We start from the raw sequence: 27106 nt of genomic DNA, 5'->3' as shown, positions 1-27106 counted from the left end.
ATTGTCACTAGTGTGCATGCTGTGGTGATGGGTGTCCATGCAGGTCTGTGATGGGTGTCCATGCATTGTTGGTGCATGCAGTGCTTGGTATTGGGATGGGTGGGTTGTGATAGTGGGGTATATGTGAGGTGGTGGAGTAATGGGGGTGAGGGTAGGGGTAGGAGTTTGTGATGGCATGCAGGTAGGGTGGGGGATATAGTAGTAAAGATTTGACTTACCAGAGTCCAGTCCTCCTGCTCCTCCTGTGAGGCCCTCAGGATGCATGATCACCAAGACTTGCTCCTTCCATGTTGTTACTTGTGGGGGTCCACCTAATTTGGTAGAGGTAAGTCCTTGCCTCCCCACGCCAGACAGTAATCCTGTGTACTGCGTGATCTGCAGCTGCTAGGGCTTCTGTGCACTTTTGCAAGGAATCCTTTGTGCACAGCATAGCACAGGTCCCCAGCACTCCGTCCTGCATTGCTCGACTCGCTGAGTTGACCAACGGCTTCGTGGGACCCTCCTTTGTAGTGTTGAGATGACCGCCGTGCTCAGATTTCTTGAACACCTGTTGAAGTACTTCTGGGGGTGCTGCCTGCTTCTGCGTGGGCTCTCTGTGCTGCTGAGTGCCCCCTCTGTCCCCTCCTCCAAGGGGCAACCTCCTGGTCCTTCCTGGACCTGAGCAGCACCCATTTTCTTCAACCGTGACTCTTGCAGCTAGCAAGGCTTGTTTGCAGTATGTCTGCTTGGAAACAAATCTGCATCCTCCAGCACACTGTGGGACATCTTCTGTGCAAAGGAGAAGTTCCTGACACCTTCCATTGTTTCAGAATCTTCAGCTTCTTCCACCCGGAGGCAGCCCTTTTGCACCTTTATCCGGGGTTTAGTGGGCTCCTCCCCACCCGGACACTTGCATGACTCTTGGAGTTGGTCCCCTTCCTCTACAGGTCCTCAGGTCTAGGAATCTGTCTTCAGTGCTTTGCAGTCAGTTGTTGCCTTTGCAAAATCTCTTATCACGACTTTGGTTTGTTCCTGGAGTAGTAGTGTCATTTTACTCCTACTTTCCAGGGTTTTGGGGTGGGGTATCTTGGACACCCTTACTGTTTTCTTACACTCCCAGCGACCTTCTACACACTACACTAGGTCTGGGGTCCATTCATGGTTCGCATTCCACTTTCTTAGTATATGGTTTGTGTTGCCCCTAGGCCTATTGCATCCTATTGTATTCTACAGTGTTTGTACTACTTTTCTAACTGTTTACTTACCTGATTTTGGTTTGTGTATATATTGTGTGTATTTTACTTACCTCCTAAGGGAGTATATCCTCTGAGATATTTTTGCCACATTGTCACTAAAATAGAGTACCTTTATTTTTAGTGACTCTGAGTATTGTGATTCTTATGATATGGGGGTCATTACAACATTGGCAGTAAAAGGCGCTTACCGCCGTGCAGAAGACCGCCAATACACCGCTGCGGCCGCGGTAGACCGCCACAGCTATTATGACACACATCTTGGAATCCGCCGAAATTCAGACACCCACACAATACCGCCACACCAAAGGTCAGCGATAAACATGCGGAAACAAATCCTCCATGCCAACAGAAACACGCCCATGCCATTACGACCCACGAATCCACGCGGCGGTCTTACAACCGCAGTATTCCATTGGCGGTACACACCGCCGCGCTCAAAATACACACACAGCTCCAAAACACTGCCACATTGGACAATTACAAATACACACACCTGAGACACATACACACACCACTCCCACACATCCAACACAATATAAAACACACACCCACATCACCCACAAACCCCTACAACCTGAAATTCTGAGAGAAGGCGAGATAGAGTGCACAGCCATTGACAACCCCATCTCACAGAGGCACACAACATCATCAACCACACAACATCCAAGCACAAAACACCACATACCACTACACTCACCACACTCATTACCACATACACCACCCCACACATCACCCACACCACCCCATGTCACGCCAAAGACACTCCCGCTTCTCCGAGGAGGAGCTCAGGGTCATGGTGGAGGAAATCCTCCGGGTAGAGCCACAGCTATTTGGCTCACAGGTACAGCACACATCAATAGCCAGGAAGATGGAGCTATGGCAAAGAATCGTGGACAGGGTGAAAGCCGTGGGACAGCACCCAAGAAATAGGGAGGACATCAGGAAGAGGTGGAACGACCTACGGGGGAAGGTGCGTTCCACGGTCTCCAGGCACCACAACGCGGTGCAATGGACTGGCGGCAGACCCCCACCTCCTCCCCCACAACTAACAACATGGGACGAGCAGGTCTTGACCATCTTGCATCCTGAGGGCCTCGGAGGAGTCGTTGGAGGAACGGACACTGGTAAGTCAAATCTTAACTATCCCATCCCCCACCCTACCTGCATGCTATCACACCCCCCCCCCCCTCACCCCCTCCCCTATCACCCAAACTCCTCACTAATGTACACATGACACCAACCACCCATTCCAACCCCAAGCCCTGCATGACACAACTAAGCATGGACACCCATCACTAAAGCATGCCCACTGCACATACCCAGAACACCCCCCAACCATCACCACACAAGCCCCCACACAGGAATGACTGCACTGGGGTTCATACACACCCAACCATTGCACACCATGAAACACACACATGCAATAATCATGTACTTATACCCCTGCAGGAACCCGAAGGAACGTCACCACACCAGAGGGTCCAGACAACACCACTCCACCCCCAGAAGAGGCCCACAGTGATGACAGCAGCTCTGCCCTATTGGATCCTGATTACCAGCCCGGACCATCGCGGGCCTCAGGACACTCGGTTCCCCTTGCCCAGCCACAGCCCAACACCGAACTTCCACCCTCTGATAACACCAGCACAGCACCCACCCAGCGGGCCCAAACCTCCCTACCCAGGACAGGTCAATCAGTGGTGTGTCCACCACTACAGGGAACCCAGGGTAACCCACCACCCCAACAACATCAGGGACCTGGGGGCAGTGGTAGTGGGCACACGGTCCAGGGGACGGAGGCACAGGAACACAGGGGAACTGGGAGGGCTGCTGTGCGACAGAGGGAGGACAGGCCAAGGGAACCTACTGTCCACGAGGCCCTCTCCTCCATCATGGGAGCATACCACCACTCCCAGGAGACGATGGCAACGGTCCTGGACAAGTTGCAGGAGACCCTGCGCCTGCAGGAGGAGCAGTATTTGGGGTTGAGGGAGGAGCTCAGGACCATCGGCTCCGCCCTGGGCACCATCGTAGGGGTGCTGACGGACATTCAAAAGACCTTGAGGGACACCGTGGCACTCCAAGGGGCCCCTGACACTAGCCACGACAATGAACTTCCCACCACCTCCGCCGGCGCTAGTGGACAGGACGCCCCGTCACACGACCACCACACCAGCACCCCATCCCCTGCAGATGGACAACCACCACGCAAGCGGTCCCTGAGATCCAGGAACAGGACAGAGCAAGATTGCAAGACCCCCGCCAGGAAATAAGACCACCCTGATTGTCCTCCCACTGTCCCACTTTGTTACCCTGTCCATATTCGAACTGCCCCAGCTCCACTTCCTATGCCCAGATGGGCAGTGCACCTATGAGACTAAATAAACTGGACTCTGCCATGGACATTCCTCCACCATGACCTATCACTATTTTACAACCCCCCTCCATTATCGAGCACTTAAATAAACACCCTTGAAACACAAAAAAAAACTGGAGTCAGTCTATGATTTGGAACTTTGTATTATCAATTTCAGTGTCATAATGGGTTACCCATTGGAAGGCTAACATACCAATGTCACACATCACAAGGCCTTCAAGGATGCAAGCAGTTGACACGTAGGTTACCACACTTGTGAAACTGAAATGTAAGGGTACAACTCAGTTAACAAATAGCGAGTGAAATGTAGGTACAGGATAGAGGTAGACGTGTGAAAGTTAATGCAATGTTAAACCTGAAAATGTACTCACCTGTGTTTCACTGGAAATATTGCTGTATGACTGACTCCCTGTTGTCGTTTTCTTCTTCCTCAGCTTCATCCTCATCACTGTCCACAGGCTCCACAGGCTCCACAGCTGCTACAACACCGTCATCTGGATCATCCTCCTGCAGAAAAGGCACCTGGCGTCGCAATGCCAAATTATGGAGCATGGAGCAGGCGATGATGATGTCGCACACCTTCTTCGGTGAGTAGAATAGGGATCTACCTGTCATATGGAGGCACCGGAACCTGGCCTTCAGGAGGCCGAAGGTGCGTTCGATCACCCTCCTAGTCCGCCCATGGGCCTCATTGTAGCGTTCCTCTGCCCTGGTCCTGGGATTCCTCACTGGGGTCAATAGCCAGGAAAGGTTGGGGTAACCAGAGTCCCCCAATAGCCATACACGGTGCCTCTGGAGTTCACCCATCATTTCAGGGATGCTGCTATTCCGCAGGATGTAGGCGTCATGCACAGAGCCAGGGAACATAGCATTTACCTGCGAGATGTACTGGTCTGCCAAACATACCATCTGGACATTCATCGAATGATAACTCTTCCGGTTCCTGTACACCTGTTCACTCCTGCGGGGGGACCAGAGCTACATGTGTCCCATCAATGGCACCTATGACGTTGGGGATATGTCCAAGGGCATAGAAGTCCCCTTTGACTGTAGGCAAATCCTCCACCTGAGAGAAAATGATGTATCTCCTTACGTGTTTCAGCAGGGCAAACAACACTCTGGACAAGACGTTGGAAAACATAGGCTGGGACATCCCTGATGCCATGGCCACTGTTGTCTGAAATGACCCACTTGCAAGGAAATGGAGCGCTGACAGCACCTGTACGTCAGGGGGGATTCCAGTCGGATGGCGGATTGGTGACATCAGGTCTGGCTCCAACTGGGTACATAGTTCCTGGATTGTGGCACGGTCAAACGTGTAGGTCACGATGACATGTCTCTCTTTCATTGTCAACATGTCCACCAGCGGTCGGTACACCGGAGGATTCCGCCATCTTCTCACATGTCCCAGCTGACGGTGCCTAAGAAGGACAACAGTGAAGAAACAGTCACTATTCCTCCAGGTATGTACCCACAGTTACACACAAGACTACACCAGACAATAAAGCCTTCCTGTATGTGTATTGAGTATAGGCCTGGCTATGTGTGACGCAGTAGTAAATGAAGCCATGTGGGCCCCTGAAATGGCGGCTGCCTGACCTCTAAACTGGGACAATGTGATTGTGGGGTAACTGCGCTGGCGTTGCACACCGTCGCGGTAGGCGGACGTAGACCGCAGCACAATGCTGCATTGGTTAACATTGGACCCTATGGGTCCCAGGAGCCAATGAACAGGTGCGCCGGCGGTGATGATGCGCCCCGCCGCAGACGTCACCCCCATTTTATATCTGTTCACTCACTAGATACCTGACCTTCGACAGGAGAGGACCTACACTGCTAGTGCTGCTGTGACCTCGGTCTGGAAGCGACGATGGCTGCTACCTCTGGGGAAAGGGCCCCTGCCTTCACTGCACAGGAGTTGGAGAAACTTGTGGATGGGGTCCTCCCCCAGTACATGCTACTCTACGGTCCTCCAGACCAACTGGTTAGTACAGAGGGAGCACGTTGTATGGGCTAGGCCTGGGTGGAGAGGGCTGGGTGGAAGAGGGAAGGGGCCAGAGTTCATAGCACATTAATGCATGGGAATGAATGGGCCACATGGTCAGAGTAGGGAGGGGGCCACTGACATTGACGGTGCAGTGGGTAATGACTGTTCCTCTTCCCTTGTGCATGTCATGTAGGTCAGCGCCCACCAGAAGAGGGACATTTGGCGAGCCAACGCCAAGGAGGTCCGGACCCTGGGGGCCACCAGAGATGGGGCACCCACTGCCGGAAGAGATGGGAAGACATTCGCAGCTGCAGCAAGAAGACGGCGGAGGCTCAGCTGGGGATGGCCTCCCCAGGGCATCACAGCAGACACAAGGGGGTGAGTACAACCTCATTCTGAGGACTTTGCGTGCAGTTGAGGGGTCTCTGTGGGGGTGGTGGGCTGTGGGTGTCCCTAGGCCAGGGCGAGTTAGGTAGGCAAGGCCCCTCCGTAATGTAGGCATTGTGGCACTCTACCCCACCTCAGAAGAGTGCCAAATTGATATATAGTTACCCCTGTGGCATCCATGTGCGCAGATGTCCACCATTGCCATGTAGGCCATATCCCAGAAATTGCATGTGCTGAGGCCAGGAGCACTGCGTTATGCATGGGGCTGCTGCGTCTGTCTTGTCCGCCAACGGTAGCGGTATGCCATGCACTAAAACTCTCTTTGTTCTGTCTCCCCCCTTTTTCCTGCTCTCCCTGTCCTTTTGTACATCAGCATCATCAGGCGGAGGTACAGTGTCACCGGAGCACGAGGGAGCTGCATCCCACATGGCCATGGAGAGCCACACCACAGACTCTGAATGCACCAGTGGGACGGAGGGCGAGGGGAGCTTCACGTCGGCCACCGGATCACCAACCAGCGACATGGACTCGTCCGCCGATGGGAGCTCCCCAGTGGTGGCGGCACCATCTGTGCGCCCCACTTCTACATGTACAGCCGCCACCTCCCCTACCAGCACCGCCCTCCCAGCAGCCCCTCAGCGTTCGCCCCGTGCCCGCTCACCCAGGAGGGTGGGCATCACCTTCGCTCCAGGCACCTCAGGCCCTTCCCCAGTCACCCCTGCTGCCCTCAGTGAGGAGGCCATTGACCTCCTCAGGTCACTCACTGTTGGGCAGTCTACCATTGTGAATGCCATCCAGGGTGTAGAAAGGGAGTTGCAACACAGTAATGCATTCCTGGAGGGCATTCATTCTGGTCAGGCTGCCCTTCAGCGAACCCTGCAATCTCTGGCCTTAGCACTGATGGCAGCCATTGTCCCTGTGTCTAGCCTCCCCCCTCCAGCTTCCTCCACCCAGACCCAATCCACTGTACCCCATCCCATCTCAAGCACACCCACAGACCAGCATGCACACAAGTCAACACACACAAGTAGCTCAAGCAAACATAGGCACCACACACACCACAGGCACTCACACAAGCATCACACTCATACAGACACAGCAACATCCACTGCCTCCACTGTGTCCCCCTCCTCCTCTTCTCCCTCCTCCCTCCCAGTCTCGTCTACACACACACATTCATGCACCACATCTACAGGCACTAGGAATCGCACCAGGACACCCAGCACCACAAGCCGCTCACCTGCACTCACCACCTCCACTGCCATTTACACGTCCCCTGTGTCCTCTCCCAGTGTGGCTGTGATGCCCCCTCCCAAAGTACACAAACGCCGGCAATCACTCACCCAACATCCATCCACCTCACAACAGCCTCCAGTACCTGCACCTGCACCCAAAACACCTAAAGTGACACCTCCTACAACCACCTCCTCTTCCTCCACTCCCAGACCCCCTCCAGCTACCCATCCCAGTGTCCGTCAGAAACTGTCCCTATGTCAAATTGACCTTTTTGCCCCCAACCCCCCTCCAATTCATCAGTCCCGTCGTAGCACCTCAGCCAAAAAGCCTCCAGTACTAGTGGTGCGTGTTCCAGGTTTTTGGAGTGCACCGTCCACCAGGGCAGGCAGTAGGACCCAGAGCCAAGGCACTGGCAGCCCACCCCCTGTAAAGGCTCTGAAATTGGACAGTGGACGACGGGACCGTCTTAAGACTCCTGGTGGGACAACAAGTAAAATGGGATCGAAGGCGATTGGTGAGTCAGCTGTAACTCCAAAAAAGGTGGGGAAGGTCCTGAGGAAGTCTGCCCAGCCTGTTGTGAGTGTCACGGCGGAGAAGTGCACCATCATTTCCGGCGGTCCAGACACAACCGCCAGCACTGTCGTCACTGGTCCAGAGACCACCGCCAGAGTCACAGCCCAGGAGGGCACAAGTATTGTTACTGGTCCAGAGACCACCGCCGGAGTCACAGCCCAGGAGGGCCCAAGTATCGTTACTGGTCCAGAGACCACCGCCGGAGTCACAGCCCAGGAGGGCCCAAGTATCGTTACTGGTCCAGAGACCACCGCCAGAGTCACAGCCCAGGAGGGCACAAGTATTGTTACTGGTCAGGAGACCACTGCCGGAGTCACAGCCCAGGTGGGCCCAAGTATCGTTACTGGTCCAGACACCACCGCCTGAGTCACAGCCCAGGAAGGGACAGGATGCCACATCCCCGCTGGCCAATGATGGAACGTCATGCCACACACCAATGCCCAGTGTGGAGATCGTCATGCCACACACCAATGCCCAGTGTGGAGATCATCATGCCACACACCAATGCCCAGTGTGGAGATCATCATGTCACACACCAATGTCAGTATCAGAACCGCCATGTCAAAGCACCCCTGAACAGTCCAGAACCGCCATGTCAAAGCACCTCTGAACAGGGCAAAGACCGCCATGTCAAAGCACCGCTGAACAGGGCAAAGACCGCCATGGCAAAGCACCACTGAACAGGGCAAAGACCGCCATGGCAAAGCACCGCTGAACAGGGCAAAGACTGCCATGGCAAAGCACCGTTGAACAGTCCAGAACCGCCATGTCAAAGCACCGCTGAACAGGGCAAAGACCGCCATGGCAAAGCACCGCTGAACAGTCCAGAACCGCCATGGCAAAGCACCGCTGAACAGGGCAAAGACCGCCATGGCAAAGCACCGCTGAACAGTCCAGAACCGCCATGTCAAAGCACCGCTGAACAGGGCAAAGCCCGCCATGGCAAAGCACCGCTGAACAGTCCAGAACCGCCATGTCAAAGCACCGCTGAACAGGGCAAAGACCGCCATGGCAAAGCACCGCTGAACAGGGCAAAGACCGCCATGGCAAAGCACCGCTGAACAGTCCAGAACCGCCATGTCAAAGCACCGCTGAACAGGGCAAAGACCGCCATGGCAAAGCACCGCTGAACAGTCCAGAACCGCCATGTCAAAGCACCGCTGAACAGGGCAAAGACCGCCATGGCAAAGCACCGCTGAACAGGGCAAAGACCGCCATGGCAAAGCACCGCTGAACAGTCCAGAACCGCCATGTCAAAGCACTGCTGAACAGGGCAAGGACCGCCATGGCAAAACACCGCTGAACAGTCCAGAACCGCCATGTCAAAGCACCGCTGAACAGGGCAAAGACCGCCATGGCAAAGCACTGCTGAACAGGGCAAAGACCGCCATGGCAAAGCACCGCTGAACAGTCCAGAACTGCCATGTCAAAGCACCGCTGAACAGGGCAAAGACCGCCATGGAAAAGCACAGCTGAACAGTCAAGAACCGCCATGTCAAAGCACCGCTGAACAGGGCAAAGACCGCCATGGCAAAGCACCGCTGAACAGTCCAGAACCGCCATGTCAAAGCACTGCTGAACAGGGCAAAGACCGCCATGGCAAAACACCGCTGAACAGTCCAGAACCGCCATGTCAAAGCACCGCTGAACAGGGCAAAGACCGCCATGGAAAAGCACAGCTGAACAGTCAAGAACCGCCATGTCAAAGCACCACTGAACAGGGCAAAGACCGCCATGGCAAAGCCCAGCTGAACAGGGCAAAGACCGCCATGGCAAAGCACTGCTGAACAGTCCAGAACCGCCATGTCAAAGCACCGCTGAACAGGGCAAAGACCGCCATAGCAAAGCACCGCTGAACAGTCCAGAACCGCCATGTCAAAGCACCGCTGAACAGGGCAAAGACCGCCATGGCAAAGCACCGCTGAACAGGGCAAAGACCGCCATGGCAAAGCCCCGCTGAACAGTCCAGAACCGCCATGTCAAAGCACCGCTGAACAGGGCAAAGACCGTCATGGCAAAGCACCGCTGAACAGGGCAAAGACCGCCATGGCAAAGCACCGCTGAACAGGGCATGCACCGTGTAGGAATGAATGGACCGCCACATCAGGCATCCTTATCCCATGTGCAGCTGGGACAGTGACAGGACAGGAACTTTCACGGGGAGACTCATCCAGTCTGGGCACCAGTCCCCCTCCAGAACCAGTGGAGACCTGCATCTACTTGAGAGACTGTGGCTTTGCACTCCCCAGGATGGTACAGTGGCCAACCCACCCACTGTAGAGACTTGTGAGACTGTGGCTTTGCACTCCCCAGGAAGGTACAGTGGGCAACCCACCCACTGTAGAGACTTGAGAGACTGTGGCTTTGCACTCCCCAGGATGGTATAGTGGGCAACCCACCCACTGTAGAGACTTGTGAGAATGTGGCTTTGCACTCCCCAGGAAGGTACAGTGGGCAACCCACCCACTGTAGAAACTTGAGGGACTATGGCTTTGCACCCACCCACTGTAGAGACTTGAGAGACTGTGGCTTTGCACTCCCCAGGATGGTACAGTGGGCAACCCACCCACTGTAGAGACTTGTGAGACTGTGGCTTTGCACTCCCCAGGAAGGTACAGTGGGCAACCCACCCACTGTAGAGACTTGTGATACAGTGGCTTTGCACTCCCCAGGAAGGTACAGTGGGCAACCCACCCACTGTAGAGACTTGAGAGACTGTGGCTTTGCACTCCCCAGGATGGTACAGTGGGAAGCCCACCCACTGTAGAGACTTGAGAGACTGTGGCTTTGCACTCCCCAGGAAGGTACAGTGGGCAACCCACCCACTGTAGAGACTTGAGAGACTGTGGCTTTGCACTCCCAAGGATGGTACAGTGGGCAACCCACCCACTGTAGAGACTTGTAAGACTGTGGCTTTGCACTCCCCAGGATGTAACAGTGGGCAACCCACCCACTGTAAAGACTTGTGAGACTGTGGCTTTGCACTCCCCAGGATGTAACAGTGGGCAACCCACCCACTGTAGAGACTTGTGAGACTGTGGCTTTGCACTCCCCAGGATGGTACAGTGGGCAACCCACCCACTGTAGAGACTTGTGAGACTGTGGCTTTGCACTCCCCAGGATACATCAATGGGCATGGAGCCCCGCCGTGGATCTGGCTCCGCATTCATGTGGCTGAGGTGCCCCCCCTTCCTTTCCCCCTGAGATGCCTGTAGTGTTTCTATCTGATGCCCCAGCAGTGTTCTCTTGGATTTTGGTCAGGTATCTATTGTGGGCCTCGCCCATGCTTTTTTGGACTGTTGGTGCACGGACATTGTTGTGTACATATCTGCACTACTTCTCGTATTGTATGTGTAAATAAGAGTGATTTAGAGATATATATCTGTATATTTTTATATGGCATGTTTATTGGCACATTACAATGTTTCGCCGAATTTCGCATTGTCTTTGCATTCTTCCGGGGGGATTGTGGGTTGTTAATGTGATTTTTGTGACTGCATTGGTGTGTATGTTGTCTAATGCGAGGGTGGGGGTGTTTGGTGGGTGTCCCCCTGACTTTTGCCTCCCCCCTCTCCCGTGTCGTAGATGCAGTACTCACCGGTATCTTCTGCGCCTACGTAACTGTTGGTCGTAAAGGAGCAGAAAGACAAGGGCAGGGAGTATTTGGAATTCCGTGTCCATGGAGTCCTTGTGGGATGTGTTGAGGTGAGCGTTTTCCCATTGCAAAAGCTGTTTCCGCCGTGTTTTTATCCACGGTGAATCCGCCCCGGAAAAGGTGGCGGATTGGCAGGTTGTGATACTGTGGGTGGTACTTTGTCTTCCGCCTGTCTGTTGGCGGTAACCGCCGCGCTGCTTGTCTGTACCGCCGTGGCGGGCGGTGTGTTAAAGTGGCTGTCTTTGTTGGCGGTTTCCGCCAGGGTCATAATTCCCTTTTTTTGTCCATCGGCCTGTTTGCGGTATTACCGCACCTTTTACACCGTCTGCTAGGGTTGTAATGACCACCATAGTGCTAAATAATATAAGTGGTATAGTAGGAGCTTTCCATGTCTCCTGTATCAGCCTAAGCTGCTCTGCTATAGCTACCTCTATCAGCCTAAGCTGCTAGAACACTACTAATCTACTAATAAGGGAAAACTGGACCTGGCACAAGGTGTAAGTACCATCAGGTACCCACTATAAGCCAGGCCAGCCTCTTACAGGCAGACAAAACTCTTGTCAGCACGTTTGAGAACATTGGCTGTGACATTCCTGCTGCTAAGCCCACTGTCACTTGGAACGAACCAATTGCCAGGAAATGGAATACTGATAGCACTTGCACAAGAGGGGGGATCCCCGTGGGGTGACAAATAGCAAATATCAGGTCAGGTTCCAACTGGGAGCACAGCTCTGTGATTGTGGCCCTGTCCATTCTATAGGTGAGGATAATGTGCCTGTTGTCCATTGTTGCGAGTCCACCAGGGGTCTGTACACGGGGCTATGTCTTGATCTCCTAATCATTCGCAGCAGTAGGAATCTAAGGGACAAACAAGCGAGAAGCTGGTCACAAACTGAACAATGGAGCTACAACAATAGTTTGCATCCTGTAAACATGTATTGGGTCAGTGTGATTTGTCCAGTATGTGCTAATATCTCTTATGCTGCAGCATTATTCCAGGGCCTCTCCCCTCTCCGAATTGGCATCCACCTGTCCTGTGTGGAGGGACAGGTAGAAGTGAGATAATTATGCTGACATTTTGTGCCGTAGTGGGAGACGGTTATGAACCACCGTGCAACTCTTCATTGGTTAACATTAAGCCCTATGGGTTACAGTGGTGAATGGTGATCTACGCCGGCTTTGTCAGTATGCACCGCCGTGACGGCCATTTTCTATCATATTGCTCACTTGCTACCTGACCTTCCATAGGAGAGGATCTACACTGCATGTGCTGTTGTGACTTGTGGCTTGAACCTACCACGGCCCATGTGATTGGGGAATGGGCCCCAGCCTTCATGTCAGAGGAGTTGGAGAGACTGGTGGATGGGGTCCTACCCCCGTACGGACTGCTGTATTGGCCTCCAGACCAACAGGTGAGTACACTGTGGGCATGATGCATGTGGCATGAATGCATGGAGTAGTGTGTGTGAAGGCCTCGTGTAAGGGAGTAAGTGGATGTCCTCTTGGCGGCGTACAGGTTGTGTGCTGGGCCATGTGTGTGGCAATGGTGATGGGAACGGATATGGTGGGCCATATGTGTGACAGGCAGGACTGTTTGTCTAATGGTATTTTCCTGTGTGTATTGCCTCTGCAGGTCAGCGCCCATCAAAAGAAGGGTATGTGGTGTGCCATCGCCAAGGAGGTGAGGACCCTGGGGGTGTATGGCAGCCGGAGAACACACTGTTGTAAATGGTGGGAGGACCTGAATCGCTGGGCATGGAAGACGGCAGAGGCACAGCTGGGGATGGCCTCCCATCGATGAAGGGGTGCCCGTCGATCCCTTACCCCCTTGATGGCCAGCATACTGGCGGTGGCCTATCCAGAGCTGGATGGACACTTGAGGGCATCACAGCAGCCACAAGAGGGTGAGTACATTGCGCATCCTTACAACTTACGCATGGTAGGGTGGTATCCGGGTGGTGGATGTGTTTCAGTGGGTGCCCCTAGGCCAGGCCTGACATTGCAGCGTAGGTCCCCTGGTGGCTACGTTTCTGAAGGGATAATCCTGTTACCTAGCTCATAGGCATTCACGACTGGTCAGGGCTGCGTGGGTCCCAGGTGTGCCACATTTGGCGGTGTGTGCCCCTCCCCATGCCTTGGTGGCTATCAATTTCTCTGGTAGTGCAAAGCATAGTGCGTAGGGCTGTTCCCTGTGTGTGAGTGTGCTGTGTACGTCAACGGTGGTGTTGGTTCAGCCACTGACCCAGTGTTTCCTTTGTCTCCCTCCCCCCCTTTCTTGTTTTGTTATCCTGTCCTTATGTGCATTAGCATAATCTGACGGAGGAGCAGAGGCACTGGTGATGGAGGGAACTGAATCCCAAAGGACCCAGGAGGCAGAGTCCACCAACGGTGAGGGCACCATTGGGAAGGATGGCGAGGGGTGCACCATGGCGGAAACTGGAGGGGACACTTCAGACACAGATACCTCCTCCAATGGAAGCTCCCTGGTGGTGATGGACACTTCTGTGACCACCCCAGCTACAGGTAGGGCTGAAACCCAGTACCAGCACCCCCCTCCCAGCAGCCCCGCATCGAGTTGCCCGTGCCCGCTTACCCAGGAGGGTGGGCATCTACTTTGCCCCAGGCACCTCAATCCCTGACCCAGTGAGCCCTGCAACCCCTGCCCCAGTGAGCCCTGCAGCCCTGAGTGAGGAGGCTATTGACCTCCTGAGATCCATCTCTGCAGGGCACTCAACCAGTGTGAATTCCATCCAGGTGAAATAGCCCAGATTCGGTAATCTAATGCATTCATGGGGGGCATTCACACTGGATTGGCGGCCCAACAGAGATCGATCCAGGCTCTGGCCTCCTCTCTGATAGCAGCCTTTTTCCGGTTTCTACTGACCCCCTCCAACTTCCACTACCCAGTCCCATTCTCCTCAACTCCAACCCATCCCAGGCACTCATACAGACCAGCATGCACACAAGATAACACCCAAGAGTGTCACAGGCAAACACAAGCACCACACTTCATCCCACAGGCACTCACACAAACACCATCCAGTTGCAGACAGAACAACATTCACTATTTCCACTGTCTCCCCTCCCCCCACCACCTCCTTCCAAACCATGTCCACACTCACACCTGCATGCACTACATCATCATCTACTACCAGCATCACCACAACAAGCAGAACACACACCTCACTGGCAGACCCCTCCAAAACAGCCATGTACACGTCCCCTGTGTCCTCTCCCACTGTGTCTGCCCCCCCTCCAAGTACACAAACGCAAGCACTCAGACACCCAACAGCCACCCACATCACAACAGCAAACAGGCCATGCACCTGCACCCAATTCCAGCAGACAGACACCTCGAACAACCACTCCCTCATCCTCCACTCCCATTCCTTCTATATCTTCCCGCCCAAATGTCCCTAAAAAAATGTTCCGATCCACCATTGACCTCTTCCCTAAACCTCCCCCCGTCCTGCACGTATGGCCAGAGTATTACAAACCCAGTCAAGCACCTCAGCCACACAGTCCACGGGCCCAGTCCTAACCGCACCCACTCGTGGTGGAAAGGGATCCAAGCCACATGTACTGAAGGGGAAGGAGCTTGCAGCAGCCAGCCAAAAGGGAAAGGAACCTGCCCCAGCAGGCAAGAAGGGCAAGGAGCCTGCACCTGCCACCCAACAGGCCAAGGAGCCTGCACCAGCAGGCAGGAAGGGCAAGAAGCCTGCACCAGCAGGCAGGAAGGCCAAGGAGCCTGCACCAGCAGACAGGAAGGGCAAGGAGCCTGGACCAGCAGCTTTGACAGAGCCCCCACCACCAGCCATGGTTGTGCATCCTTCTGAGGGTGCAGGGGATGTGCAGGACCCTCCCCCACCAGCAGCACCACCACTGTGCATCCATCAGAGGGTGCAGGGGATGTGAAGGAGCTTCCCCCCACCAGCAGCACCACCACTGTGCATCTGACTGAGGGTGCAGGAGATGTGCAGGAGCCTGCCCCCACCAGCAGCACCACCACTGTGCATCCGTTCGAGTGTGCAGGAGATGTGCAGGAGCCTCCCCCACCAGCAGCTCCACCACAGTGCAGCCGTCACCACCGGTGGACGCAATGTAATCGTGCCTCCATGGGCTGGTGTGTGGGGTGCCCCCTCCAGAACGAGTGTGCAAGACACCCACTCAAGAGACTGTGGCCCTCTCAGGGAGTCCGGATCCTCAGGGTTTGCGCCTGTTCCCAATATGTCCACCTCTTGGCATCTCCAAACTCTACTAGCCATTATAGCACAGAGTTTAAGATGGCCAAGTGGGGGATGGGGTTTTAGGTTGGGAACAGCGGGGAAGGAGACAGGTGGAAGTAAAAGTTAAGAACACAATAGCCAGATTATTCACATTGCCTTTCATAAGCTTTGTTCATAATATCTATATACTGATAACATGAATGATCAAGAGCTTTCCTATTTCATGACCTTATTAGCTCTGAGTACCTGGAAAATAAATAAGTATTATGCAAGCTTTCATATGAGAGTTTTGTAGAATACAATCTTATGCTCTGAACCTTGAACTGACTCAAGTTATTTCTTTGACTAGAAACTACTTAATAACAGTAATCAATAAACACGTTAGTTTTCAGGAATAAACTGTGTTAGACTCATGAATGATACTGTAAGGGCACACTATAGCAGTAATCAATGAACACATTGGTTTTCAGGAATAAACTGTGATAAGCTCATGAAAGAACACATTGGTTTTCAGGAATAAACTGTGATAAGATCATGAATGATACTGCAAGAACACACTCTATCTAGACTTTCAAGATTCAATTGCTTAGGAATTATTATACACTTTGAATATCAAACTGTGCATCAAGATTTCAATGTCTAGTAATGATCACGCAATCTGTCGATCTGAAACACAGGAGTTAAATGCCATTGATTCAACCATCAGGATTTAAATGTCAAAATACGATCGCGCACTCTGCCGATATGAGTTGCAAGTCTTAATTGCCAAGAAGGAATCGCGCACACTGATGCTGATTCGACCATAAAGGTTTAAATGCTAGGATATGATCACGCACACTGCCAATCCGAACTATAAGAGTTAAATGCCAAGAAGGAATCGTGCACACTGCTGGTGATTCAACCATCAAGGTTTAAATGCCAGGATATGATCGCGCACACTGCCGATCCAAACTACAAGAGTAAATTGCCAAGACTGAATCGTGCACACTGCTGCTGATTCAACCATCAAGGTTTAAATGCCAGGATATGATCGCGCACACTGCTGATCCAAATTACGAGAGTTAAAGGCCAAGAATGAATTGTGCACACTGCTGCCAATTCAACCATCAAGGTTTAAATGTCTGGATACGATCGCACTGTAAGAGTTACAGGCCAAGAATGAATTGTGCACTCTGTTGCAGATTCAACCATCAGGGTTTAAATGCCAAGGTAGAATCGCATGCACTGCCAATCCGAACTGTAATAGTTAAATGCCAATGAATCGTGCACTCTGCTGCTGATTCAACCATCAAGGTTTAAATTCCAAGATACGATCGCACGCACTGCTGATCTGAACTGCAAGAGTTAAATGTCAAGAAAACCATTGCACATGCGATTTAACCAAAAGGCCCAACACTCGAGTATTTCTGAAAACGGAGTCGGGGGCTTAACCCAACATCCGCCTTACCGCCCTGCTTGAAGATCACTAAGGAAATGAAGACAGGGCCTGGAAATCCTAGGTAGGACTCTGGAACAAGAACTCTGGAAAATGCTGCTGCTCTGCACCGGGACCTCTGAATAGTGAGCACGTAGAGGTGGGCTGGCTCCCTTAAATAGAGCCAAGCCCAGCCCACGTGCCACACCCAGCCAGGCTGCAGGAAAGGTTTCTAGAAAGGCTTAGAATAGGGACCACACCCTAACCACACCCTGTAATCCTGCAACAAAGTCTTGAAAATGAGAAATACATTGCAAACAGCATTAATGATGTTTCAATATGAATCTCTGTAATGCCAAAGGTTAACATACTGCTTTAACACATAATGCATGAATTATTACATTATATACGGATTGGCTTTTTGCATTACGTCGCCCGTAGAGCGTGCACTGTCCTGATGATGACAGGCCCATCACTCCCCAGGATCAAGCACAGGGCAGTTGCCCCCTCCAGAGCCAATGGACAAGACACCCACTCGAGAGACTGTGGCACATCACTCCCCAGGATCAAGCACAGGGCAGGTTGCCCTCTTCAGAACCAGTGGTCTTGTTTCATCTCCCGGCTGAGGTGCCCCCCAGTCCCCCTGAGGTTCCTGCCTATTTGCCAACTGATGCCCTGCAGTGTTCCCTCCAAGTTGAAGAAGGTGACAAGTGGGGCCTTGGACTTTGGCCTGTGGCCATGTGGACCACTTAAATTGAGAATTGGCCTGTGTCCCTTTTTCTGTAAATTTGTAGATATCTGTTATATTGCCTAACTTATTATTTCTACTGTGTTGATCTTATTACAAACACTTTGGCAAAATCATTTTGTCCTTGCATTTTGCAGCCAGTTTAGGGGAGTAACTTGTTTTCTTGTGCATATGGTTGTGTGTAGTGTTTCCGCCAGGCTTTTGATGTCATTGATGTCGCCACGGAAAAGGAGGCTGATTGTCTGGTCATAATATGGTGGGTGGAACACTGACTTCCGCCTGGCTGTAGGCAGCTACCACTGTGGTGCCTGTTGTTTCCTCCCTGGCAGTCGGTGTGGTACATTGGCTGTCTTTCGGGGATCTTTCCGCCGTGGTCACAATTTGGCGGTAGTTACCGCCAGCCTGTTGGCGGTATTACTGCCATCTTTCGCACCGACAGCCAGGGTCATAATAAGGGCCATAGTGTGAATGTGTGTGAATGGATGTTGGTTTAATGTGTCAGGAATACACGTTATGAGGTGTAAATGGTAATTTTTGGTAGTGTGTGTGAATAGTGCAAGTAGTGTTAAAGTTATAGGTTTTACAATACTTTGGTATGTATTGTGCCGAAGTGTGCTGTAGTAATTTTGCTGTATATCATAATGCATGCAGATGACAAGCCAGAATGTGATTCGCTAGTGGCTGTGTTTAAGAAATGTAAAAGGCAGCCATATAGGTCCTCTTTACAACCGTGCTGGTAAATGCCGCCTACCGCCTTGCTGACAGCTGCCAACATACTGTGACCTCGACGGTATTCTGCTCTTGGTATTATGACCCACACTAAGAAATCTTCCACAATACAGACACCCGCACAAGTCCGCCAGACCAAAGGTCAGTGATATACTGGTGATAGCCAAATCCACACCATTATGCCAACAGGAATACGCCCACAGTATCACGACTAACGAATCACCGTGGCTGTCTTTCAATCACGGTAAACCATTGGCGGTACATACTGCTGCGCTCAAATTACACACACATTTGCCAAACACCACCACATTGGACAATTCAAAATACACACACCTGACACACATACACACACCACACCCACACACTCACACCGCTATAAAACTGACACCCACATTACCCACAACCTTTTCAATGAAAAAAAAGATTGTCTACACAGAGAGACACAAGCCAGGAGCACCCACTCAATCAGAGCCACAGAACACCATCACCTATACACCATCCATGCACATTACAGCATACACCCCAACACATCACCCCACACATCCTCACACATATCGCACACACCACATCCATGGCACCCCAAAGACAACCCAGGTTTTCTGAGGAGGAGCTAAGGGTCATGGTTGAGGAAATCATCAGGGTAGAGCCACAGCTATTTGGATCACAGGTTCAGCAGATGTCCATTGCAAGGAAGATGGAGCTATGGTGGAGAATCGTGTACAGGGTCAAGGCCGTGGGACAGCACCCTAGAACAAGGGATGACATCAGGAAGAGGTGGAACAACCTACGGGGTAAGGTGCGTTCCGTGGTTGCAAGACACCAGGTAGCAGTAGAGAGGACTGGTGGTGGACCCCCACCTCCTCCCCCACAACTAACATTTTGGGAGGAGCAATAATGCATCCTGAGGGCATTGCAGGAGTAGCAGGAGAACTGGACTCTGGTAAGTCAAATCTTTACTACTATAGCCCCCACCCTACCTGCATGCCATCACCAACTCCTACACCTACCCTCACCCCCATCACTCCACCATCTCACATATACCGCACTATCACAACCCACCCATCCCAATACCAAGCCCTACATGCAACACCAAAGCATGGACCCCCAACACAGACCTGCATGGACACCCATCAACACAGCATGCCCAGTAGAGAGACTCACCCAGCCCACAAAATGTTCACTCACACAAGGCAAACCTGACTAGGAAATCACAACCATACAGGGAAACACACCCATGCACAAGATGGCACATGCAGATACAATAACTATGCATTTTCATCCCCACAGGACCCCTACTCAACGTCACCGGAGAAGAGGTGCCAACTACATCCAGTCCCCCCGAAGAGGCCCACAGTAGCAACAGCAGCTCTGCACGCCTGGATCAGGATGATCAACCTGGCCCATCAGGGACCTCCGGACAGTCGGGTACCCTGCCAAAGTCCTAACCCACCACAGAGGCTCCCCCCTCAGGAAACACATGCAAAGCTCCCACCCAGTGGGCCCATGCCACTATCTCCAGGACACGTCAATCAGCAGTGTGTCCACCACTAAAGGGAGCCCAGGTAACCCCACAAACATAGGATGATCAGGGACCTGGGGGCAGTGGGCACATGGTTCAGGGGACAGAGGGACAGGACAACAGGGAAGCTAGGAGGACTGCTGTGCGACAGGGGAAGGACAGGCCCAGGGAACCCACTCTCCACAAGGCACTCTCCAACATCCTGGGAGCATACCACCATTCCCAGGAGACGATGGGCCAGATACTAGCCGAGTTGCAGAAGACCCAGTGGCTGCAGGTGGGACAGTACCTGGGGATCAGGGATGACCTAACTAACATCTACACCATCCTGGTCACCATTGCAGGGGTGCTGGCTGGCATGGCCATAACCATGAGGGAGGCAGTGGTACAACAACGTGCGCCTGACACTAGCCAAACCGATGAACAGCCTTCCATCCCCGCTGGCGCTAGTGGACAGGAGGCCCCACCACAGGACCAACAAGCCACCAGCACCCCACTCCCTGCAGCAGGAGAACCACCCCTCAAACGATCCCTGCAATCTAGGCAGAAGCCAGAGAACATTGCCAAGACCCCCGCAAGGAAATAAGACTTTCCTGATTGTCACCCTTCTGTCCCACTCTGTCACCCTGTCCACCTAGAACTACCATTACTCCCCTTCCTATGCCCCATTGGACAATGCACCTGTGATTCCAAGAGACTGGATTTTACCATGGACTTTCCTCCACCATCACCCCAGCCCATTGCACATCCCCCTCTATTTATGAGCACTTAAATAAACACCCTTGGAACAAATACTAATCTGGAGTCCAGTTTTGCACCAGAGCAGGGACTGGGGGTTCCATAAACCACTGTAGACTGGCTTATGCAAGGAGGGCACCATGTGTGCCCTTTAAACATTTCCAGAGGCTGGGAGAGGCTACCCCTCCCCAGCCATTAACACTTATTTCCAAAGGGAAAGGGTGTAACACCCTCTCTCAGAGGAAATTGTTTGTTCTGCCTTCCTGGGACTGGGCTGCCCAGACCCCAGGAGGGCAGAAGCCCGTCTCTGGGGTGGCAATAGCAGTGGCTGCAGCGAAAACCCCAGAGAGCTGGTTTGGTAGTACCCGAATCTATAATGGAGCCCTGGGAATGCATGGGATTGGCACCCCAGTATCAGATTTGGCATGGGGGACAGTTCCATGACAGGTTACATGGCCATATTCGGAGTTACCATTGTGAAGCTACATAGAGTTATTGACCTATATGTAGTGCACGCGTGTAATGGTGTCCTCGCACTCACAAAGTCCAGGGAAATGGACCTGAACTATGTGGGGGCACCTTTGCTAGTGCAAGGGTGCCCTCACACTTAGTAACTTTGTACCTAACCATCAGCAAGTGAAAGCTAGACATATAGGTAACTTATAAGTTACTTAAGTGCAGTGAAAATGGCTGTGAAATAACATGTGTGTTATTTCACTCAGGCTGCAGTGGTAGTCCTGTGTAAAAGTTTGTCTGAGCTCCCTATGGGTGGCAAACGAAATGCTGCAGCCCATAGGGATCTCCTGGAAGCCCAATACCCTGGGTACCTAGGTACCATAAACTAGGGAATTATAACAGTGTTCCAGTGTGCCAATTGAAATTGGTAAAAATGGTCACTAGCCTATAGTGACAAATGTAAAGGAAGAGAGAGCATAAGCACTAAGTTTCTGATTAGCAGAGCCTCAGTGACACAGTTAGTCACTACACAGGTACACACATTCAGACCACAAACTATGAACACTGGGGTCCTGGCTAGCAGGATCCCAGTGAGACAGGCAAAAACAAACTGACATACATGTAAAAATGGGGGTAGCATGCCAGGCAAGATGATACTTTCCTACACAACCCCCCACCCCCTCCAAACAAAGGACAATAAGTCTATCCTTGCCCAGATGAGTCTTCATTGTTTAAGTGGAAATATCTGGAGAGTCCATCTATGTTGGAGTGGGTACTCCCAGGTCTATGTTCCATTGTATAGTCCATTCCCTGTAGGGAGATGGACCACCTCAACAATTTAGGGTTTTCACTTTTCATTTGTTTAAGCCATAATAGAAGTTTGTTGTCTGTCTGGACAATAAAGTGAGTACCAAAGAGGTATGGTCTCAACTTTTTCAGGGCCCAGACCACAGCAAAGGCCTCCCTCTATGGCAGACCAACACTTTTCTCTAGGGGTCAACCTCCTGCTGATAAAAGCAACAGGTTTATCCTGGCCCTCAGTGTTAAGCTGTGATAGAACTGCCCCTACCCCTAATTCAGAAGTATCAGTTTGAACTATGATTTTTTTGGAGTAACAATGGCTTTGTAGGGCAAGTGCAGAGCATGTGGCCAGTTTAAGCTCATCAAAAGCCTTTTAACAGCTAGCTGTCCATAATACCTTCTTAGGCATCTTTTTGGATATGAGGTCATTAAGAGGGGCAGCTATAGTGCCATAGTTCTTAATTAACCTCCTATAGTAGGCCTAGGAAGGCTCTCACCTGTGTTTGAGTTGTAGGGGGAGCCCATTCCATAATGGTTTGGATCTTCCCCTACAGTAATGCAATCTGTTCCCCACCTACCAGGTGTCCCAGATAAACCACTTTCCCCTGCCCTATCTGGCACTTTGAGGCCTTGATAGTGAGGCCTGCCTTTTGCAGGGCCTTCAAAACTTTCCACAGGTGGACCAGGTGATCATCCCAGGTGGAGCTAATGACAGCTATACCATCTAGATATGCTACACTAAAGGCTTCCAATCCTTGGAGGACTGTATTTACCAACGTCTGAAAAGTGGCAGGTGCATTTTTCAATCCAAAGGGCATAACAGTGAACTGATATGTGCCCTCTAATGGTTGAAAATGCTGTTTTAGGTTTAGCATCTTCTGACAACTTAATAAGCCAATACCCCGTACTTGAGTCAAAAGTGCTTAGATACTTGGCAGAAGCCAGTGTATCTATCAGCACATCTGCCAAGGGTATAGGGTGAGCATCAGTTTTGGTTACTTGATTGAGACCTCTATAGTCCACACAAAACCTCATTTCCTTTTTGCCATCTTTACTGTGAGGTTTAGGGACAAGCACCACTGGGCTATCCCAGGGACTTTCAGAAGGTTCAATCATTCCCAGATCTAACATTTTCTGTACCTCTTGTTTAATGGAGTCCCTGACATGGTCAGGCTGCCTATAAATCTTACTTTTCACAGGTAAACTGTCTCCAGTGTGGATTGTGCACTCACACCAGGTAGTTGTACCTGGAATCAGTGAGATGAGGTCAGAGAACTGATCTAGGAGATTTATACAGTTGTCCTTCTGCTCAGCAGTAAGGCAATCTGCTAACACAACTCCCTCCACTAAGCCATCAGCTTCAGTGGTGGAGAAGAGGCCAGGGAGAGGGTCACTCTCTTCCTCCTGCCCCTCATCAGTGGCCATGAGCAGGGTTAAGTCAGCCCTGTCATAATGAGGTTTCAGGCGATTGACATGAAGCACCCTAAGGGGGCTTCTGGCAGTGTCCAGGTCTACCAAATAGGTGACCTCACCTTTTTTCTCCACAATGAGATGGGGTCCACTCTATCTGTCCTGGAGTGCTCTTGGGGCCACAGGCTCCAATACCCACACTTTCTGTCCTGGGTGGTACTGAGTCAGGACAGCCTTCTGGTCATGCCATTGCTTTTGGAGCTCGTGGCTGGCATGAAGGTTTTCACTGGCCTTTTTCATGTACTTAGCTATTCTAGATCTTTGGCCAAGTACATAATCCACAATGTGTTGCTTGGGAGCTTTTAAAGGTTGTTCCCAACCCTCTTTCACAAGAGCAAGGGGACCTCTTATAGGGTCTCCAAGGAGGAGTTCTAAGGGGCTAAAGCCTATTCCTTTTTGGGGTACCTCCCTATAAGCAAAAAGAAGGCATGGCAACAGGACATCCCATCTCCTCCTGAGTTTTTTAGGGAGTCCCTTGATCACGCCTTTGAGAGTTTTATTAAACCTCTCAACCAGTCCATTGGTCTGTGGATGATAAGGAGTAGTGAACTTGTAAGTTACAGCACACTCCTTCCACATAGGTTTGAGGTATGCAGACATGAAGTTACTACCTCTATCTGACACCACTTCCTTAGGGAAACCCACCCAGGAAAAGATTCCCAAGAGGGCTTTTGCCACTGTAGGAGCTGTAGTGGTACTCAACAGTATAGCTTCTGGATACCTAGTGGCATGGTCCACTACCACAAGGATAACTCTATTTCCTGAAGCTGTTGGAGGGTCAAGGGGGCCAACAATGTCAACCCCTACCCTTTCAAAGGACACCCCAACCACTGGGAGTGGAAGTAATGGAGCTTTAGGTATACCACCAGTCTTACCACTGGCTTGGCAGGTCACACAGAAGCGACAAAACTCCTTAGTGTCCTCTGACATATGAGGCCAGTAAAACAATGGAACAAGTCTGTCCCAAGTCTTACCTTGGCCCAAATGCCCAGCCAAAGGAATATCATGAGCCAAAGTCAGAAGAAACTCTCTATACTGCAAAGGGATGACCAATCTCCTGGCAGCTCCAGGTGTAGGGTCCCTTGACTCAGTGTAGAGCAGGTTGTCTTCCCAATAGACGTTATGGCTATCAGTGATGTCCCCATTCTGCTGTTTGACAGCTTGCTGTCTTGACCCCTCTAGTGTGGGACAGGTCTTCTGTGCCACACTCAGCTCTTCCCTAGAAGGCCCCCCTGCATCCAAAAGCTCAGCAGAGTCTGCTGCCAGCTCATCTGGTGTAGGTTCTGCACAGGGAGAGGATTCCTCTTCCTCAGAAGGGGAATCTTCTGGAGAGGGAGGGATAGTGGGCAAGGATTTGCCCTTTCTACCCCTAGCTTTTGGGAGCACTTGTTCCATTCTTCCAGGATCCAAGTTTCCCTGTCCTCCTTGCTTCTGGGTCTGAGCCCTTGTGAGGGCAAAGACATGCCCTGGAATGCCCAGCATTGCTGCATGAGCCTCCAACTCCACTTCAGCCCAAGCTGATGTCTCCAAATAATTTCCTAGTAAGCAGTCTACAGGTAAATCAGTGGCTACCACAACTTTCTTTGGGCGAGTAAACTCCTCCCCCCAGTTGAGATTCACAACAGCCATGGGGCGGCTAAGAATGTTGTTATGAGCATCAGTCACTTGGTACTGCTGACCAAGTAGGTGTTGTTCAGGGGCAACCAGTTGCTCAATCACCATAGTGACACTGGCTCCTGTATCCCTGTAGGCCTCAACCTCACCACCATTAATTAGGGGAAGTTGCTTGTACTTACCCATATTAAGGGGACAAGCAACCAAGGCGGCAAAATCAATACTACCATCAGAGACTAAAACAGCCTCTGTGGTCTTCTTAACAAGAGCAACCCCAACTACATTACCAATGGTGAGCCCAGCTACACCCTTTGATTGGCTATTTGTAGTGTTCTTCCTACCAACACTGCTATTACCAGGGGCACTAGAGGACGCAGTTGGGGCTGTGGTAGTGGGAGCCTTGGTGTTTGTCTTTGGACAAGCAGAATCACTTGCCCAATGGCCTTTGCTTTTACATAAATAACACCATAGCTTCTTTTGAGTGTTTGAAGAGGATTTGGACCCACCACCCCCAGAGAATTTGTGTGGGCCTGATGAAGACTCAGAATTATTTTTATCTTTGTCCCCACCCTTGTCAGAAGACTTAACATCCTTCTTATTGCCATCCTTGTCACAACCTGCATGAGCTTTTCTGCTCACTCTTGTTCTGGCCCATTTGTCTGCCTTTTTTCCCAATTCTTGAGGAGAGGTCAGATCTGACTCTACCAAGTACTTATGTAACAAATCAGACACACAATTATTCAAAATATGCTCTCTCAAAATAAGATTATATAGGCTTTCATAGTCAGTCACCTTACTGCCATGTAACCATCCCTCCAAGGCCTTCACTGAACAGTTTACAACGTCTGTCCATTCTTGAGAGGACTCTTTTCTGGTATTTCTGAACTTTATCCTGTATTGTTCAGTGGTTAAGCCAAATCCACCTATGAGTGCATATTTCAAAACGTTTTAGTTTTTGGCATCACTCTCCCTGACAGTAAGGAGTCTGCCCCTACCTTTGCCATTGAAAGATAGCCACAAGATAGCAGCCCACTGCCTTTGAGGGACCAACTGTACCATACAGGCCATCTCAAGTGCAGAAAACCACTTGTTTATTTCATCCTCCTCCTTGTAAGGGGGGACAATCTTATGCAGATTTCTTGAATCTGTTTCTCTAACAGGATGACTATCAAGAATACTGCTGCTGCCACCATGGGGAGCTACCCCAACTTCTGTCTTTCCCTCTCTACATCTAGAGACTCCCTGTCTAAGGCCATCTGCTGCTGTCTCAGTTTCAGTCTGGCCTCTTCAACCTCAGCTTTCTGAGTTCCCTGTCTAGGGTGTTGCCCTCAGGGTGGGGGGCTTGGGAATTCTCTGGCACAGAGGTAATGTGGGAATGGGCAGAAGTGGACCTTTCTCTAACTACCTGAACTCTAGTTACCTGGCCTTTTGGAGTGAAAGGTGCCATACTAGTGTGTGACCCCCTTCCACTACCAGCGTCACTAGATGGCTTGTTAACTGAAAGTTCTTTAGAAGTACCCTCCCCAGAGCCCCCAGGGGTCTCCCCTGATTCCACTTGGGTACCCCCTTCCTCTACCTCCTGATCCTGGGTTTGACCAGTCTGGTTTTGGTCGCTTTCAAGGAGAAAACTAAGAAGGAGATCTTTGGTAGGGTTCTTACCAATCCCTAAACTCCTTTCTATTCAGAGACCCCTCAAACATTTAAAGTTTAAATTGTCATAAGTTGTCTGCACAACTTTGGGAGTGGCCTCTACTACAGGCATAGTTGAAAGAAAGAGTTTAGGGGAGAGAGAAAAAGTTTAGAAAACTTTTAAAGGAAAGAGAAAAACGTTTTCCAACTTTTCTGAAACTTTTTAGAAACTTTTTAAAAGGAAAGTAAGACTGTTAGGTTAACTGTGTATATTTCTAAGTATTTAGAATAAGGTTTTCTTATGAAAAGCAC

Source organism: Pleurodeles waltl, chromosome 2_2 (assembly GCF_031143425.1).
Source record: "Pleurodeles waltl isolate 20211129_DDA chromosome 2_2, aPleWal1.hap1.20221129, whole genome shotgun sequence".
Taxonomy (NCBI): Eukaryota; Metazoa; Chordata; class Amphibia; order Caudata; family Salamandridae; genus Pleurodeles; species Pleurodeles waltl.
The sequence above is the reverse complement of the archived record's forward strand: the minus strand, read 5'-3'. Positions refer to the sequence as shown.